The sequence below is a fragment of the Hyla sarda genome, chromosome 3, assembly GCF_029499605.1.
Source record: "Hyla sarda isolate aHylSar1 chromosome 3, aHylSar1.hap1, whole genome shotgun sequence".
NCBI lineage: Eukaryota > Metazoa > Chordata > Amphibia > Anura > Hylidae > Hyla > Hyla sarda.
The window spans coordinates 392,411,822-392,430,591 of NC_079191.1; the positions used below are offsets into that span (position 1 = coordinate 392,411,822).

Genomic DNA, 18,770 nt, shown 5'->3' on the forward strand with positions numbered 1-18,770 from the left:
AGCGCATAGCAATGATGCAGGAGACCCCGGAGCCAGAAGCAGCGCGGACCCCGGAAACAGGTAATTATAAAACCAGGGATAGGGGAGGCAATGGGGCAGTGGCGGCGGCGGTCTCTGGACCCCAGAACAGGCAGGGACAGAGAAGCGGGCAGCGACGGCAGGTCTCTGGACCTGCAAAAGCCGCTGCAGTTCATTGATTTAAAGTGCCCGTTTTAAATCATTGAACTGCAGCTGCTTATCGGCGTATAACACGCCCATAGACTTTAGGCTAAAAAATGTTGCCTAAAAAATGTGTGTTATAAACCGATAAATACGGTATTTGCTTTTTCCTGATCCCTGTCTATAATTTCTTCCTCATCATTTTTTAAAGGGCTAACACTTTCATTTTTAACCTTTTTGCTATTTATATAGTTAAAGAACATTTTGGGGTTAGTTTTACTCTCTTTGGCAAGGAGTCTTTCTGTCTCTATTTTTGCGGCTTTTATCTGTTTTTTACATATTTTACATTTTTCTCTATAGCTTTTTAATGCTTCTTCACTGCTGTCCTGTTTTAGTAGTTTAAATGCTTTATTTTTTTCATTTATTTCCCCCTTCACGTTTTTATTCATCCACATTGGTTTTCTTTTATTCCTGACCCTTCTATTCTCATAAGGTATATATCTCTTACCGTGAAAATGTAAAATATTCTTAAAAGTGTCCCATTTATTTTCAGTATTTTTGTTTTTGAGGACATTATCCCAATTTATATTGTTAAGGGCCTCTCTACATTGATCATTCTTCATTGTTTTTGTGGCCCCTCGAGAGATTCCCTTATTGAAGAACATGTTATAATGTATTATATAATGATCACTATTTCCTAGGTGTCCTTTTACTTGCACATTAGTTACTCTGTCAGGTCTGTTGGTTAATATTAAGTCCAGTAGGGTGCCCACTCTGGTCAGGCCCTGCACCATTTGGGACAGATAATTGTCTTTAGCTATAGTCAGAAACCTGTTTCCTTTATGAGATTCACAGGTCTCAGTCTCCCAGTTTATATCAGGATAGTTAAAGTCCCCATTATTATCACATCATTCTGATTTGCTGCCTTGTTTATTTGCCTCAGTAATTGATCTTCTGGCTCTTCCATTATGTTTGGTGGCTTATAGCAAACCCCTATCAGAATTTTTTTTAATTTTTATCTCCATATATTTCTACCCATAATGACTCCACATTATCGTTTCCCTCCCATATACCCTCCTGCAGTGCGGCCTTCAGACTGGACTTTACGTAAAGACAAACTCCTCCCCCTTTCTGTTTTGTCCGATCCTTCCTGAATAGACTATAACCCTGTATGTTGACCGCCCAATCATAGCTATCATCCAACCAAGTCTCTGTTATACCCACTATGTCATAATTCTCCTCAGACATTATCAACTCCAGTTCCTCTGTTTTATTGGTCAGACTTCTGGCATTAGTCAACATGCAATTCAATGTTTTTTTTTCCTATGAATCCTATCCCTATTAACTATTCTAACCTCTTCCTCTGCTCCAACCCCAGGTACATTAATGAGTCCCCACTCTCTATCTACACTCTATGTTCCCCCTCTATGTTGTAGGTTCCCTCCCCCCAATCCCTAGTTTAAACACTCCTCCACCCTTCTGGCCATCTACTCCCCAAGCACAGCTGCACCCTCTCCATTGAGGTGCAGCCCGTCCCTATGGTAGAGTCGGTATCAGAAATCGGCCCAATTCTCCATGAACCAAAACCCCTCCTTCCTACACCAGGTTCTGAGCTACTTGTTTACCTCCCTTATCTCCCGCTGCCTCTCTGGTGTGGCTCGTGGTACAGGTAATATTTCAGAAAATATTACCTTGGAGGTCCTTGCCTTAAGCTTGTGGCCTTAGTCCCTGAAATCATTTTTAAGGACACTCCACCTACCTCTTACTTTGTCATTGGTGCCAATGTGTACCGTGACTGCTGGGTCTTCTCCAGCTCCACCCAGCAAACTGTCAACCCGATCTGCCGGACTCGAGCGCCAGGAAGAAAACACACTGTTCGGCGATCCTGGTCTTTGTGACAGATCGCCCTGTCTGTCCTCGTAGTAATAGAGTCTCCCACTACCAGGACCTGTCTGGCCTGCCCTGTACTCCTCCCTTCTTACTGGAGCAGACACCCCCCTTGTGGTCAGAGGCAGAGTCCTGCTGCAGTACTACTAGCTCTGAAATGGCATCCCCCTCATCTGCCAACTGGGCAAACTTGTTGGGGTGTGCCTGTTCAGGACTAGCCTCCCTGACACTTTTCTCGCTACCCCGTTTTGTAACTGTAACCCAGCTAGCTACCTGACTGAAACACAATCTTTATTTATATCCAAAAATTACGAATACACAGGTGCCCACCCATTAAAAATAACCCACCCTTAAAAACACATACACCCCAAATCAAACAACAGGGGAGAACCTCACATAGGATATACCACAATAGTAAAGTGCCAATGGCCCACTATAATAATGCACAATCCCCAATGATAACTGGTTTCAGCTATATAAGGCCAATAAAACTATCTGTAAGAGATATAACGGTATCCTGGGGGGTCCACTCCCCTGCCACCTCAACACATGTTTTGGGATATCCCTTTCTCAAGAGGACCTCTAAGATGGTTAACAATGCACACAGAAGAGGGAATCCTGCATCATTATATCTCTTTAGCACACCCTTAGAAGCAGTAGCAACAGCATGGATGGCATTATAGAGCAGTAATAAGCAGTTTAAGCACTAGGGTGATATATATATATATATATATAACACATATTAGAGATTTCACATCTAATTTTCAATAGTCTCTAAGATAGTGGGTGAAGACTAGCTTCTAAGATGGTTCTTAATGTATAAATAGAAGAGGGAATCCTGCTTCCTTCTTACATCTCTTTAGCACACCTTAAAGGGGTACTCCAGTGGGAAAAAATGTTGGTGCCAGAAAGTTAAACAGATTTGTAAATTACTTCTATAAAAAAAATCCTGACCAAGATCAAATCCCCAAAGCAAACCTTTCCTGCTCTGGACAGTTCCTGACTTGTCAGCAGAGAGCACTTTGGTCAGGCAGAAAAATAAAAAAAGAGAACGTCCTCTTGAGCATACAGCAGCTAAGTACTGGAAGGATTAAGATTTTTAGATTAACAAGAAGCACCAGCATGGAGGACATTATAGAGCAGTATGGAGCAGGATAAGCACTGGGGTGATATATAACAAATACGTTCAACAGCATCCTTTCTACCTATAAAAAAGAAGTACAGAGCCTTATTCAGTTTTCAGGGTGCGCTCAGAAGACTAACGCCTTAAGTGGCTGGATTAACATAAGATTACTTTCTATTCCACTTATGTTAAACTCTTAGATTATTTTAGCATCTTATAGGAAGTGATATATTATATTCCAGGCTCTGGTGCATTAACATCACATTCAGGCCTTATGCTCAATGTACTCAATGTTCTTCTTTAGGATGCATAGAACAGAAATTGAACTACTGATTTTATAATAGATTAGCAGGGTAAGGCTAGCCTACAGGGGCCTAGGCTGTTACATAGTAATGGATATCAAAGGTCCAACAAATGGCGACCCCATTTGAAGCTGACTCAATCATTTACCAATTGGACCTGTTCCTTATGGGTTAATTTGTGCCATGTCCTTTTTGCATGTAAAAAAATTAAAGGGGTTCTAACATGATTACAAGTTAACCTATCTGAATGATGGGGGGAGGGGTCTGACTGGACTGCTGTGACCCTTGTGATCTTAAAAACGGGGAAGTAAGTCCCCAGTCAGTATGAAGCAGTGAGACGCGCATGCCCCACCACTCCATCTATTCTCTATGGGAGCCTCTAGAGATTGCTGAGTACAGCGTTTCGACTATCTCTGCAACTCCCATGAATGGATGGAGTGGCAATGCGCATGTACATCCTACTGCTCTATAATGATGGGGGACCCTGGTCCCTGTTATCAAGATCACAGGGTTCCCAGCAGTTGGACCCCCCAGTGATCAGATAGTTTTCCTGAGGATAGGGAATAATTTGTTATCATGGGACAACCCCTTGAAGGTTATCATCCATAGGTTCTGTACAGATCATTAGAATCATTACCTCTGGCCTTCTAATGGGCTCAAAGAACTCAAGCTGAAGATAAGTGCAAAATACAAAGACAATATTCCAAGGGTGCATGCCAGTTCTTTCTCTCCCCTATGTTCCCTCTGTTCAATAACCTATAAATCCAGTCCCTGACAGAGAACAAGCCTGATTCCATCTGCAGTGATATTTAATGTATTTTCAGGTCTAATAACAGCACACATTCCAAGGCCCAATTTATAAAGCGCACAGTGAAGTTTGCAGTAATGTACGGAACAGGTCCTTGTTAAAGAAATTCCCAGTGTTTATATTCTTTTAAAGCTGCGCCATTTATAACAGCCAGCGAGCCGCGGCCAGAATACCATACAAAAGGCATAATTATTTCCAGCTGTCAGGGTTAAATTATACTTCTCGCAAAGTGCTAATAAAAAATAGGCCTGTAAGATTGTATTTAGATCTGTTTTTGGAAGTTGTCAAATAACCAATTAAAAGCTGTTACATTTGGATGAATTACTGCACCTTGTACCCAGTCAGGTCGGCAGCCGCTCAGCTCATGCAATGACAAGGCTCCTGACAAGAAGAACAATGGATTCAATTTTTGTTAAAAATGACTTTATTGAAGCCTGTGTTTGATATTTAAAGTGCACTGCCACTTATTTTTTGTTACTTATATAGCACCAACCTATTCTGCAACGTTCTACGGTTTCGGTACAGAGATTGCCATTACTCCCTTTCAGTCCTCGGTGGGGCTGACATTCTAATTTCCCCAGATACACACTAGGAAAAAGGACAGATCTGTTGGATTTGTGACAGATTTTTTATATAGATTCTGAACTTAAGATAATAAATTTACAGTATAAAGCTAGTGAATGGGGTATACATAACAAGAGGATCGAGCTGGACTTTATTCTTGTTAATTTAAAGGAATTGTCCATATGCATGATTACATACTTTATTACTGTATTGATGTCTTCCACTTTCCCTAGTGAGGTGATGGGATGAGATGCAATTACCGTATTTTTCGCCGTATAAGACGCACTTTTTCTTCCCCAAAACTGGGGGGTTTGGGGGGAGGGGGGGGGGGGTCAATTAGGTGCGTCTTATAGGGCGAATACACACCTATCAGGTCGGTCCCTGCGGCCATCAACGGCCGGGACCTGCAGCTAATACAGGGCATCACTGATTGCGGTGATGCCCTGTATTAACCCTTCAGACGCGGCGGTCAAAGCTGACCGCCGCGTCTGAAGCGAAAGTGACAGTAACCTGGCTGCTCAGTCGGGCTGTTCGGGACCGCCGCGGTGAAATCGCGGCGTCCCGAACAGCTTACAAGACACCGGGAGGGACCTTACCTGCCTCCCCGGTGTCTGCTCCGTGCCGGGATCCCATGCATGGCGGCGCTCTCCTTTGACATCATCCAATAGGAGCCGCGTGTGTAGCGACGTGATGACGGCGACGGAGAGCGTGGATCCCGGGGAAGAAGACGTCCGGAGCGTCGGGGACACCCCGGGGATGCGGCGACAGCGATGGAGCGACATCCAGGGCAGCGGTGACGGGTCCGGAGCGGCGGGGACACGTGAGTATTACTTCCTATCCAGTGGTCTTCAACCTGCGGACCTCCAGATGTTGCAAAACTACAACTCCCAGCATGCATGGACAGCCAACGGCTGTCCGGGCATGCTGGGAGTTGTAGTTTTGCAACATCTGGAGGTCCGCAGGTTGAAGATCACTGTTGGATGCAGAATCTTTTTTTTCTAGATTTTGCACCTTTAAAATTGGGTGCGTCTTATATGCCGTTGCGTCCTATAGGGCGAAAAATACGGTACTTCCAGTATTTTGAGCTCCATGACGGACATTTTGGCTTTTTTTTACTCTTTTTAAAGTAAGGGTGTTTTTTTTTCTGGTCAACATATTTGTTTTATGCACTTGATAAGGAGAAAAAATATATATATTTTTTGCCATATGCAATTGACTTTGTCTATTTTTATATAGAAACATTAAATCTACTGTAACGGAAACAGGGAAACGGAAACAAAAATGTAAAACTGGAAACACGCTGCGAGTTAGCCGTCAAATCTGCCCATGTGAACGAGCCCTAAGGGTGCTTTCACATGTGCATATTTTGTTGCAGATTTACTGCAGAAGATTTTATACTGGATTTTCTGCTGCAGAAATGCACAGCATACAGCAGACATTCATACAGTATGCAGAAACCGCCACAGATATCAATTGGCGCTATAACGCACTTGGACCTGCGCTGTCCCTGTGGACAACAATGCAGTTTGCATGGCATTCTGCCAAAATAATGAACATGCTCATTCTTATGGATCCCAAAAAAAATCTGGGATTTCCTCAGTGTACACAGTGCAGCAAAATCCAATTGATTCCACTTGAAATGATCCTGAGCAGAAATGTTGATGTGTGCATGGGGCCCATTCACACTACAGAATATCCGCCCAGAGTAATTCTAGGTGGACTACCATGTGGAATCAATAGGCACTAGGACTGCTTGGACATGCCAATTTCCATTGACGGCAATGCATTTCCAAGTGGATTCCGCCAAAAGAATAAATATGTTGATATCAAGAACAGGGTCCCAAGTCTCCCCACTGCATGGAAAAGAATGTTCTAAATGCATTCTCTATGGGAGCCCCAGAGATAACTCATTATAGTATCTCCGGGAACGCCCAAAGAGTTTCAGAATTTCTCAATGCACAGGTCTCAATGGGCACATTGTCACCCTGCAGCATCTTTAAAGGGGCACAAAGGATAGGGGATAAGATGTGATGTGATGTCACAAGGGGGCATGGCGTGACATCACGTCTCCAGACGCGGAAACCCACCTTTTTAAACATACTGTTTAGAATGCCGGGTGCTGCACGGGACCCCCGCGATCAGACATCTTATCCCTTTCTTTGGATAGGAGAAAAGATGTTTGTGGGCAGAGTACCCCTTTAAAGATGTTCTCTGATTTGCTGGGAATATACTTTAGGGAAAATAGGTGCCGAACTGGATATTCCAACTTACTGAAAACTTAGAGGAGTCCTTTAGGCTAAATTACATTGTGTTTTAGCTTTATATTTGGCTGATACCCCAGTAAAATCTCCTGATGTGTGCTACAAATGTGTGTAGGTCATCTCCAAAATCTTCAGGTTATATCCGATCTCGGTCACCAAAAGAGCTGTATTACACCTGTTATGTATGGAGTTAGCTCTGTGTTTGACTGTTCCTCTGTTATTCTTGGAAACGTAAGATTATATTGACAGCTGGGTGGTAATTTGGGGTTTTTCCCTGCACTGTCTGGTACTCTCAGCTTTTATAGGATAGTGTCAGGCAGTGTATGGTCATGTCTCCAACTGGTAACATTCATTTGGCTATTTATAATAATAGGAATGACACACAAACACATACATGCAGTATAAGAAAAGATGTTCTACAATAATTTCATGGCAAATACAAGTATTTACTAGAACAGGAGAGGGACCATGGGTCAGCTGAAAAAACGGCCTTTAAAGGAATTGAGATTGATTGGTTTCTCCTCTTTTCTGTTGCACCAGTTTTAATAACTTTTTAGGTCTCTACATGTGTTTTGTTATTCTGTATGTTACTTTTTTATAGTATCATTCTAAAGCCATAGGGTAAACCGTATGGCTTGTGGCTTGTTTGGCTGTGGCCATATACAACTAACAATCCAGGAATCCAGACTACAATGTTGGAGATACAATAGTGAATAGCACATTCTCTGAGCTCCGTTCTTTACATAAATCGTCTATATGGATTGTAACACATTGGACATAGTTGAAATTCCAGCGTTATGTATCCTTGAAGTTGGTGAGCTTAGAACAGGAAATTCCTTTCACGGACTTAGTCAGGATGATGAATGTATCTGTGCAGTTGATGCCATTACAGGGCCACGGCAGCCATGCAACTGGTCATGGCACATTGACAGCTATATTACCAGCTTGACTCCTCAAAGCCATAAGAAAAGAAAAAGTGTCTGAGTACAGTAAGAATTGTCAGATCACATGACAAGTCAGGTTTGGAAGACAATCTTAATGTACTGCAAATGAAGCAGAGCTTAAAGGGGTACTTCGGCCCTAAGACATCTTATCCCCTATCCAAAGGATAGGGGATAAGTTGTCTGATCGCGGTGGTCCCGCCGCTGGGGACCCCCGCTACCTCGCATGCAGCACCCACCTCTGGGAGCTGCATGCAGCGCTGCAGCCTCGGAGTCTGCCGGGTCACGACTATGGGGCCGGAGTATCGTGACGTCATGACTCCACCCCATGTGACATCACACCCCGGCAGTCACATCCCCACCGGGGGCGGGTCGTGATGTCACAATACTCTGGCCCTGTAGTCGTGACCCAGAAGACTCCGAGGCTGCAGAGCTGCGTGCAGCACCCAGAGGTGGGTGCTGCATGGGAGCGGCGGGACCCCCGCCATCAGACATCTTATCCCCTATCCTTTGGATAGGGGATAAGATGTCTTAGGGCCCCAAGTACCCCTTTAAAGTTTTTTTTTGGCCTTATGGAAAAGAATTGAATAACTGTTTTATGAAAAGTTCTACAACTTTCTAATACACTTGGAACTTTAATTTCTCAACAAATACAAGATCTCTGCCGACTAAGAACATTATTGTTCACATGTAGAGTCTGATGGATTAATGTTTCTCCTTGAGGAGAGTTTGGAATCTTATAAGTCATGCAATAGTTCTCTACTACAGTAAATATGTAAAGTAGCTCTTCCCCAAAAGGAAGAAAACATGTTCTCTGACACCATCTATTGGAGGTAGTATATGTGCACGTCAATGCTCGACAGCTTTAAGAGTCTTTACACATGACTGGGGGTTATAAGCCAAGCTAGAGTTGCAGAGATATTTCTAATAGTTGGCACCAGATAGCAAGCTCTTTTCGTTATGGAGGAGAGCTACATTGCATATTTTTTCCCTGTGGATGACTGCTTGGCCTGTAAGATTTCAAAGGCCTGTTTGGTTCTCTATGTAAGACAAAATTTTACCTCCTCAGTGCTATGAAAATAGCTTCTCTACTATCCAGCCAGCAACCTACTATTAGTGGCAAGGAACCTAAGACAGCTGTTGGGCCTGTGATCTCCCCTCCCTCTCGCTTTTTTTCCAACAATGCTTTATTGTTTGACTGTGTTTTATAATGTGTGCAGGAATGTTAGTGTAGCATGGGGTTTGATGTATAGTGTAGGGAGACTTTTGCTGTATGTCACGCTATGTAAGGTAATTGTATAAATCTATTGTGTGCTGCTTCTAGCCTGCGCTGCTTCACAGTACACTGTATGTATGTATGTTTATGATGATTGATTGCTAATAAAGGTATTTTCGAACAATCACTTTCTAAAGGGCGGGAGAGGCTATGCTTAAGCAATTGTGAATGGTGTCTTATCTATCTATTGGTGTCACCTTTCACTGCAATCCTGTCTGTTATGAAGGAGGAGAATGCTTGGAAATTATCTTTACAGAACAGGAAATCTCAAATTAGTTTTTGGTCTAGTGGCCAGAATAAAAACTGCAAGATTTCTGACACATTTCCTTGTAAAGACGTTAAAGCGTACTTGTCATATCCCAGAAAATGGAGCTAACTCTGTCACTCTGCTCGAAAGGGTGAACCTGGTCTTTGGCCAAGTTTTCTTACAATCATAGGGATTCTTTCTTTGTGGTCTATGGACTCCATCCTCGTCCTCCTCTTCCCTTGTCTTTTCCCTCCAGAGTTCCCATGGCTGATGAACAAGTGTGGAATTTTGCCTCCATCTGGCAGAAGACTCGTCACTCCCCTTTATACGCCACGTCCCGTATGAGGTCTCAAGCGGACAAGAAAAGGCGTTCTCCTCCCGAATTTTCTCCAGGAGACAGAATATGGTTGTCATCCAAATATATCCGTTTTAAGGTACCCAGTTATAAATTGGGTCCTTGCTATTTAAGTCCTTAAAGATCAAGAAACATTTAAATTCTGTGGCTTATTCCCTCCATTTGCCATCTTCTCTCTGGATCCCAAATTCTTTTCATGTCTCCCTCTTGAAACCTTTTATCCATAACTGCTTCTCTAAAAAAGAAATTTCTCCTACTCCCATCTCAAGTACCTCTGATGTTTATAACGTCAAGGAAATCAGTTTATCAGAGGAAAAACCCGGAGGAGGCCGGAGGAGAGGTCTTGGGAGGCACAGGACAACATTTTAGACTGTGACCTCATTCAGAAGTTCTTGTCCTCCAAATGGGGGTTCACTGTTATGGTGAGCACTCTGGTCCGGCGTTCCGACCGTGAGCGCTCACCTCCCTGCTTCTCGCCTGCTTCCGCTATGGCCCCATCTCCTGCTGCAGCCGGCGATTGGTCAGTACGCCTAATAATTAAGTAATCACCTGTGCCTCAGTTATAAATTCCTCTACCTCCCACACTTCCCTGCCAGATCTTCAGTGCCCCTAGCCTTAGATTGAGCGTTTCTATTGTCTGTTTGCCTTGCCCGTGTATTTTGACCCTTCAGCTACGTTATTTGAGTACACACTTTTGCTGCCTTCCCTGACCTTCTGCTAAGTCTGACTACGTCTGTGCCTCATCCTTCTGTATCTCGTCTTGCCCAGCTACCTGTGTGGTCGAGTTGTATCGGGGGTAGTGACCTGGGTGTCGCTTGGCAAAGCAAGCCCATTCTGCCTTGCGGTGGGCTCTGGTGAAGACCAGCAGCACCTTAGACTCTGCTCCCCGATATGGCCCGTGTCATCTGCCACACAGGTGGAGGATCCACATCCAGCAGCGCTACTACTACTACTACCGTGAGCGTTACAATAGGTTTCTCTATCAGTGGGCATTTTTTAACTGGGTCTCAGATGGATCTTTGCCAATGTTGTTTGACTCCAAATTTAAACTTTATTTTTTTCCTTTTAATACATTAAATGGGCACTCTCAGATCCAAAAATGTTTTATATGTTTTAGTGATGAAAATTAAAGACCTTTTATTGATTTGGCTGTTTTAAAAATTGTGAATATTTAATAAAGAAAACGACTCCTGAAAATCCCACCACTAGGGGTCCCCATACCTACTTGGACACTAACCAGTCCTGTAGCAGCACCTGGCTTGTCCATAAGTCATGGACAAGAGATCACTCATGGACAAGGCAGCATGAGCAGACACACCAATCCCCTCCCACCACCACAAGGAGGGACATGCCCTCATCCCCTGAGAGGATTGCTAACAATGTAAGCTGATGAAAAGAGGTATTTTTTTTTTTTTAAGAATAAATATAGGTGATAGAGGCATAAAAATGTTATGTACATGGGCAGGATTAGGTACTGAGTAACATTCATTTTTTTTAGACCAGTTTCAATGCCTGAATAAGTTTACAAATGTGTCACTGAATATAGCATATCTGGAGGGGGGTCTGTTAGTCACCGCTGTGAGGCAGATTTAGAAATGTCTTAAAACAGGATTTTGTACTGAGCACTTGTTTAAGGCAGACCAGACCTAGTCTGAAGCTTGGTTGTATATTGAAACAGTCCATACCTAGGAGACTTAGATATAAAGCAGTTTGTTCATGGAGCCACAATGTGACCCTGCCTTTATATATTAGTAAGGATCATTCTACAAATCTGTACTATGTAAAAAACAGGGCGGATTCCTTCAAAATAGCACCACATCTTTCTCCAGGTTGTGTATGGTATTGTAGCTCAGTTCTATTTATGTGAATTGAGCCAAATACCACACACAACTTGAGGGCAAGTGTGGTGCTGTTGTTGGAAGAAATTGACAGTATTTTAATTTATTTCTGGAAAACTCCTTTATTATGTCCTTAGACATAATATATTTTAAGTCTACCTGGCTACATTCCTACATAGCTACCTATCTAGCTACCTGACTACCTACTTACATAGCTACCTACCTAGCTACCTGGCTACCTACTTATATAGCTAGCTACCTAGCTACCTACCTCCTTAGCTACCTACCTACATGACTACCTACCTATATACATAGCTACATAGCTTTCAACCTACCTACATAGTTACCTACATAGCTACTTACCTAGCTACCTGGCTACCTACCTATCTACCAGGCTACTTAACTGTCTACCTGCCTACCTACCAAAATAGCTACTTACCTAGCTACCTACTTATTTACCTACCTATTTACGTACCTAGCTATCTTGCTACCTACCTACATAGCTACCTACTTATCTATGTAGCTACTTGGCTACCTATGTCCTTATCTACTTTGCAATCTACCTATCTACCTACTTACCTACAGAGCTACTTACCTAGCTAACTGGCTACCTACCTACATAACTATCTACCTACCTACCTTCTTATTAGCAAGTACAGCATCTTGCCGGGGGTGCAAGAGGCGCTAGGAATGCCTCTGTTAGCTCCTGCATTATGAAAATAGAATCACTAAAATCACATTATTAATAATAACTTTCAACAGAAGAATGCTATCACTAGAACAGTAGTCCTCAACAAGTCACTTGCATACATGCTGTGTGGCTCACTGTAGGAGTTCTAAGTTGTGACCATATCAACTTGCAGTTTACATTATTACAAACATATCATCAGCACAAAATAATCACAACCAATGCAAACTCATAATTTTTTGTTTCTCTACATTGAATAAATATATTCTCCATTGTTTATTTTAATGTGGCTTTCAACTCAAAGTGCAATAAAGCTCACATAGTAGGAAAGGTAAGGAACCTCTGCCTCAGACTATTATGTCAAAGCCTTGTTTTCAGCATAATATAGCTATAAACGTTTTCTTTCGCCTTTAACATACTTCAGGCTTTGGAGAACTAAAGAAAGTCATGTAAGTACTTGCATGGAGAATGTGGCTGAGAATTCCATCCATTAAAGAAATGTCAATGAACAGAGCTGTGCTCGCACCAGACCTGAAGACATCATTCTGTAGTATATACTATGAGCCAGATACTTGTTGTCAAATTATACAGATAAAAATGCTTAATAAATTCCAGATATTTTTTTTAATTGTTTCAGTAAAAGTAATCGCGATGAATGGAATTTATTCATAGCTGGGAAATGTAGTTGTTACGCCGAGCGCTCCGGGTCCCCGCTCCTCCCCGGAGCGCTCGCTACACTCTCCTCACTGCAGCGCTCCGGTCAGTTCCACTGACCCGGGGCGCTGCGATACCGCCTCCAGCCGGGATGCGATTCGCGATGCGGGTAGCGCCCGCTCGCGATGCGCACCCCGGCTCCCGTACCTGACTCGCTCTCCGTCAGTCCTGTCCCGGCGCGCGCGGCCCCGCTCCCTAGGGCGCGCGCGCGCCGGGTCTTTGCGATTTAAAGGGCCACTGCGCCGCTGATTGGCGCAGTGGTTCCAATTAGTGTTATCACCTGTGCACTTCCCTATATCACCTCACTTCCCCTTCACTCCCTCGCCGGATCTTGTTGCCATCGTGCCAGTGAAAGCGTTTCCTTGTGTGTTCCTAGCCTGTGTTCCAGACCTCCTGCCGTTGCCCCTGACTACGATCCTTGCTGCCTGCCCCGACCTTCTGCTACGTCCGACCTTGCTTCTGTCTACTCCCTTGTACCGCGCCTATCTTCAGCAGCCAGAGAGGTTGAGCCGTTGCTAGTGGATACGACCTGGTCACTACCGCCGCAGCAAGACCATCCCGCTTTGCGGCGGGCTCTGGTGAAAACCAGTAGTGACTTAGAACCGATCCACTAGCACGGTCCACGCCAATCCCTCTCTGGCACAGAGGATCCACTACCTGCCAGCCGGCATCGTGACAGTAGATCCGGCCATGGATCCCGCTGAAGTTCCTCTGCCAGTTGTCGCTGACCTCACCACGGTGGTCGCCCAGCAGTCACAACAGATAGCGCAACAAGGCCAACAGCTGTCTCAACTGACTGTTATGCTACAACAGTTACTACCACAGCTCCAGCAATCATCTCCTCCGCCAGCTCCTGCACCTCCTCCGCAGCGAGTGGCCGCTTCTGGACTACGACTATCCTTGCCGGATAAATTTGATGGGGACTCTAAGTTTTGCCGTGGCTTTCTTTCCCAATGTTCATTGCACTTGGAGATGATGTCGGACCAGTTCCCCACTGAAAGGTCTAAGGTGGCTTTCGTAGTCAGCCTTCTGTCTGGAAAAGCCCTGTCTTGGGCCACACCGCTCTGGGACCGCAATGACCCCGTCACTGCCTCTGTACACTCCTTCTTCTCGGAAATTCGAAGTGTCTTTGAGGAACCTGCCCGAGCCTCTTCTGCTGAGACTGCCCTGTTGAACCTGGTCCAGGGTAATTCTTCCGTTGGCGAGTATGCCGTACAATTCCGTACTCTTGCTTCAGAATTATCCTGGAATAATGAGGCACTCTGCGCGACCTTTAAAAAAGGCCTATCCAGCAACATTAAAGATGTTCTGGCCGCACGAGAAATCCCTGCTAATCTACATGAACTCATTCACCTAGCCACTCGCATTGACATGCGTTTTTCCGAAAGGCGTCAGGAGCTCCGCCAGGATATGGACTCTGTTCGCACGAGGCGTTTCTTCTCCCCGGCTCCTCTCTCCTCTGGTCCCCTGCAATCTGTTCCTGTGCCTCCCGCCGTGGAGGCTATGCAGGTCGACCGGTCTCGCCTGACACCTCAAGAGAGGACACGACGCCGCATGGAGAATCTCTGCCTGTACTGTGCTAGTACCGAACACTTCCTGAAGGATTGTCCTATCCGTCCTCCCCGCCTGGAAAGACGTACGCTGACTCCGCACAAAGGTGAGACAGTCCTTGATGTCTACTCTGCTTCTCCACGTCTTACTGTGCCTGTGCGGATGTCTGCCTCTGCCTTCTCCTTCTCTGCTGTGGCCTTCTTGGACTCCGGATCTGCAGGAAATTTTATTTTGGCCTCTCTCGTCAACAGGTTCAACATCCCGGTGACCAGTCTCGCCAGACCCCTCTACATCAATTGTGTAAACAATGAAAGATTGGACTGTACCATACGTTTCCGCACGGAGCCCCTTCTAATGTGCATCGGATCTCATCACGAGAGGATTGAACTTTTGGTCCTCCCCAATTGCACTTCTGAAATTCTCCTTGGACTTCCCTGGCTTCAACTTCATTCCCCAACCCTGGATTGGTCCACTGGGGAGATCAGGAGTTGGGGGCCCTCTTGTTCCAAGGACTGCCTAAAACCGGTTCCCAGTAACCCTTGCCGTGACTCTGTGGTTCCTCCTGTAACCGGTCTCCCTAAGGCCTATATGGACTTTGCGGACGTTTTTTGCAAAAAACAAGCTGAAACTCTACCTCCTCACAGGCCTTATGATTGTCCTATTGACCTTCTCCCGGGCACTACTCCACCCCGGGGCAGAATCTATCCTCTGTCCGTCCCAGAGACTCTTGCCATGTCTGAATACGTCCAGGAAAATTTAAAAAAGGGCTTTATCCGTAAATCCTCCTCTCCTGCCGGAGCCGGATTTTTCTTTGTGTCCAAAAAAGATGGCTCTCTACGTCCTTGCATTGACTACCGCGGTCTTAATAAAATCACGGTTAAGAACCGCTACCCCCTACCCCTCATCTCTGAACTCTTTGATCGCCTCCAAGGTGCCCACATTTTTACCAAACTGGACTTAAGAGGTGCTTATAATCTCATCCGCATCAGAGAGGGGGATGAATGGAAAACGGCATTTAACACCAGAGATGGACACTTTGAGTATCTGGTCATGCCCTTTGGCCTGTGCAACGCCCCTGCCGTCTTCCAAGACTTTGTTAATGAAATTTTTCGTGATCTCCTATACTCCTGTGTTGTTGTATATCTGGACGATATCCTGATTTTTTCTGCCAATCTAGAAGAACACCGCCAGCATGTCCGTATGGTTCTTCAGAGACTTCGTGACAATCAACTCTATGCCAAAATAGAGAAATGTCTGTTTGAATGCCAATCTCTTCCTTTCCTAGGATACTTGGTCTCTGGCCAGGGACTACAAATGGATCCAGACAAACTCTCTGCCGTCTTAGATTGGCCACGCCCCTCCGGACTCCGTGCCATCCAACGTTTTTTGGGGTTCGCCAATTATTACAGGCAATTTATTCCACATTTTTCTACCGTTGTGGCTCCTATTGTGGCTTTAACCAAAAAAAATGCCGATCCCAAGTCTTGGCCTCCTCAAGCGGAAGACGCCTTTAAACGGCTCAAGTCTGCCTTTTCTTCGGCTCCCGTGCTCTCCAGACCTGACCCATCTAAACCCTTCCTATTGGAGGTTGATGCCTCCTCAGTGGGAGCTGGAGCTGTCCTTCTACAAAAAAACTCTTCCGGGCATGCTGTTACTTGTGTTTTTTTTTCTAGGACCTTCTCTCCGGCGGAGAGGAACTACTCCATCGGGGATCGAGAGCTTCTAGCCATTAAATTAGCACTTGAGGAATGGAGGCATCTGCTGGAGGGATCAAGATTTCCAGTTATTATTTACACCGATCACAAAAACCTCTCCTACCTCCAGTCTGCCCAACGGCTGAATCCTCGTCAGGCCAGGTGGTCTCTGTTCTTTGCCCGATTTAATTTTGAAATTCACTTTCGGCCTGCCGATAAGAACATTAGGGCCGATGCTCTCTCTCGTTCCTCAGATGCTTCTGAAGTTGAACTCTCTCCTCAACACATCATTCCTCCTGACTGCCTGATTTCCACTTCTCCAGCCTCCATCAGGCAAACTCCTCCAGGAAAGACCTTTGTTTCTCCACGCCAACGCCTCGGAATCCTCAAATGGGGTCACTCCTCCCATCTCGCAGGTCATGCGGGCATCAAGAAATCTGTGCAACTCATCTCTCGCTTCTATTGGTGGCCGACTCTAGAGACTGATGTGGTGGACTTTGTGCGAGCCTGCACTATCTGTGCCCGGGATAAGACTCCTCGCCAGAAGCCCGCTGGTTTTCTTCATCCTCTGCCTGTCCCCGAACAGCCTTGGTCTCTGATTGGTATGGATTTTATTACTGACTTACCCCCATCCCATGGCAACACTGTTATTTGGGTGGTCGTTGATCGATTCTCCAAAATGGCACATTTCATCCCTCTTCCTGGTCTTCCTTCAGCGCCTCAGTTGGCTAAACAATTTTTTGTACACATTTTTCGTCTTCACGGGTTGCCTACGCAGATCGTCTCGGATAGAGGCGTCCAATTCGTGTCTAAATTCTGGAGGGCTCTCTGTAAACAACTCAAGATTAAATTAAATTTTTCTTCTGCATATCATCCTCAATCCAATGGACAAGTAGAAAGAATTAACCAGGTCTTGGGTGATTATTTACGACATTTTGTTTCCTCCCGCCAGGATGACTGGGCAGATCTTCTACCTTGGGCCGAATTCTCGTATAATTTCAGAGTCTCTGAATCTTCCTCCAAATCCCCATTTTTCGTGGTGTACGGCCGTCACCCTCTTCCTCCCCTCCCTACCCCCTTGCCCTCTGGTCTGCCCGCTGTGGATGAAATTTCTCGTGATCTTTCCATCATATGGAGAGAGACCCAAAATTCTCTCTTACAGGCTTCTTCACGCATGAAGAAATTCGCGGATAAGAAAAGAAGAGCTCCTCCCATTTTTTCCCCTGGAGACAAGGTATGGCTCTCCGCTAAATATGTCCGCTTCCGTGTCCCTAGCTATAAGTTGGGACCACGCTATCTTGGTCCTTTCAAAATTTTGCGCCAGATTAATCCTGTCTCTTACAAACTTCTTCTTCCTCCTTCTCTTCGTATTCCTAATGCCTTTCACGTTTCTCTTCTTAAACCACTTATCATTAACCGTTTCTCTCCCAAATCTGTTCCTCCCACTCCTGTCTCCGGCTCCTCGGACATCTTCTCCGTCAAAGAGATTTTAGCATCAAAAAAGGTCAGAGGGAAAACCTTCTTTTTAGTGGATTGGGAGGGTTGTGGTCCAGAAGAGAGGTCCTGGGAACCTGAGGACAATATCCTGGACAAAAGTCTGGTCCTCAGGTTCTCAGGCTCCAAGAAGAGGGGGAGACCCAAGGGGGGGGGTACTGTTACGCCGAGCGCTCCGGGTCCCCGCTCCTCCCCGGAGCGCTCGCTACACTCTCCTCACTGCAGCGCTCCGGTCAGTTCCACTGACCCGGGGCGCTGCGATACCGCCTCCAGCCGGGATGCGATTCGCGATGCGGGTAGCGCCCGCTCGCGATGCGCACCCCGGCTCCCGTACCTGACTCGCTCTCCGTCAGTCCTGTCCCGGCGCGTGCGGCCCCGCTCCCTAGGGCGCGCGCGCGCCGGGTCTTTGCGATTTAAAGGGCCACTGCGCCGCTGATTGGCGCAGTGGTTCCAATTAGTGTTATCACCTGTGCACTTCCCTATATCACCTCACTTCCCCTTCACTCCCTCGCCGGATCTTGTTGCCATCGTGCCAGTGAAAGCGTTTCCTTGTGTGTTCCTAGCCTGTGTTCCAGACCTCCTGCCGTTGCCCCTGACTACGATCCTTGCTGCCTGCCCCGACCTTCTGCTACGTCCGACCTTGCTTCTGTCTACTCCCTTGTACCGCGCCTATCTTCAGCAGCCAGAGAGGTTGAGCCGTTGCTAGTGGATACGACCTGGTCACTACCGCCGCAGCAAGACCATCCCGCTTTGCGGCGGGCTCTGGTGAAAACCAGTAGTGACTTAGAACCGATCCACTAGCACGGTCCACGCCAATCCCTCTCTGGCACAGAGGATCCACTACCTGCCAGCCGGCATCGTGACAGTA

General features: G+C 45.7%; 1 long non-coding RNA gene across 1 annotated transcript in view; it reads right to left on the reverse strand.

The window, feature by feature from the left end:
- Positions 1-4,604: 4,604 nt before the first annotated feature.
- The window catches only part of LOC130360845 (uncharacterized), a 53,823-nt gene continuing 39,657 nt past the window's right edge, over positions 4,605-18,770 (reverse strand). The window contains exon 3 of the long non-coding RNA XR_008890828.1: positions 4,605-4,660. This is a non-coding gene — a long non-coding RNA (uncharacterized LOC130360845). The remainder of the gene's footprint in view (positions 4,661-18,770) is intronic.